Here is a 1,605-nt window from a genome sequence, read left to right on the forward strand (position 1 = left end):
GAAAACAATGGAGGGGGTAACAATGCTCCATAGGAAGTGTACTCATTACCTCACTCATGTAACTGTAACCCTCTGTATAGCATCTTTACAATAAAAAAATTAAAATAAATTTTAAAAAAGTTAATCAAGGGCTGGGAAGGTGGCTCAGTGGTAGAGTGCTTGCCTAGCATACATGAAGCCCTGGGTTTGATTCTTCAGCACCACATAAGCAGAAAAAGCCGAAAGTGGCCCTGTGGCTCAAGTGGTAGAGTGATAACCTTGAACAAAAGAAGCTCAGGGACAGACAGGACTGGCAAAAAAAAAGCTAACCAAAGGTTTAGAAAAGAGGTCTGTCCTCGTGGTTTGGGGAAATCGTGGAGACCTTCAATCTTTTGAAAATTGTCTTTAAATTAAGATTCTCATTGTTGGCCTTTACAAGGAAGAGAAGAAGCCATGGAAGGAATCTGAGATCCAGGCTACCAGAAATTTTTTAAGGGAAAAAAATGCAAGCCTGCCAGGCTCTGGTGGCTCACATCTGTAACCCTACCCCCTCAGGAGGCTGAAAGCTGAAGGTCATGGTTCAAGGCCAGCTCAAGCAGGAAAATGTGTGAGACCCTCAGCTTCAATTAACCAGCAAAAGCTGCCCGTGAAACTGTGGCTCAAGTGATAGAGCACTAGCCCTGAGCAAAAAAAAACACCTCAGGGATGACATCCAGGCTTTGCGTTCAAGCCCAGAGCCAGTACAAAAAAATAAAGTAAAATAAAGAATAAAAACTGTGTAAGATCTATCTTCAGTCTGTGGGGCGTTCAACACCTACAAATACCTGTGGAAATTATCATGCATTTCATAAATGAAAAAAAAAACACTTCTTAAATTGTGCCCCAAGATTTTACACCCCTACCTGCTGGGAAGCAGGAGCAGTAGTAATGGTGCTACAGCTTTCTATGAAATGATGACTGTTTATCTGTCTCCATGAGGAGGGAAGCTTCCAGGCCCCCCCACTCAGCCTTTGGACAAAGTTGGAACTAACATTTGGAGGCGGGGTGGGGGGAAGCTCCGTGCAATGCCCATGTGCCTCTGGTCCTAGAAAGCAGTATTTATCCAACGAAACTCCAGGAAATAGAGTTGGTTGTTGTTTTCCTTTTCTTTTTCTCTCATTTGTTCATTTTCCTGTCCTTGTGGGGGGGGGTGAGGAGGGCACAGAATGGGGGGACAGAGGGTGAACAAATGCAGCAGGGGTTCTCACTCCACGCCCTGTGGACAATGATCTCTACAGCTTGTGGGTGGGGACAGGAGGGGAAACTGGCAGAGAGCGAGGGAAGAGGTGACATTGTCTGAAAAGAAGTGTACTCGACCTGACTGGTGTAACTGTCACCTCTCTCCCCCCATCCCCTTTGTAATAACCATGGTTTTAGACGAGGGGGAGAAGCAAGAAGAATAAACAAGCCTGAATTCCCCTCACTTCTAATCTCGTCTCTTGGGGAAATAAAATGAGCGTGACTTTTTTTTTAATTCTGCCCAGACCGGCGTCCCTGGGGCGGGGTGGGGGGTGGGGAGCTCAGGGTTTGGAGAGGGGAGGTCCCCGTGAGCGGGTGCGGGGGCAGCCCGCGGCCTGGCTGCGTCCC

The sequence above is a fragment of the Dipodomys ordii genome, unplaced genomic scaffold, assembly GCF_000151885.1.
Source record: "Dipodomys ordii isolate 6190 unplaced genomic scaffold, Dord_2.0 Scaffold184, whole genome shotgun sequence".
Classification (NCBI taxonomy): domain Eukaryota; kingdom Metazoa; phylum Chordata; class Mammalia; order Rodentia; family Heteromyidae; genus Dipodomys; species Dipodomys ordii.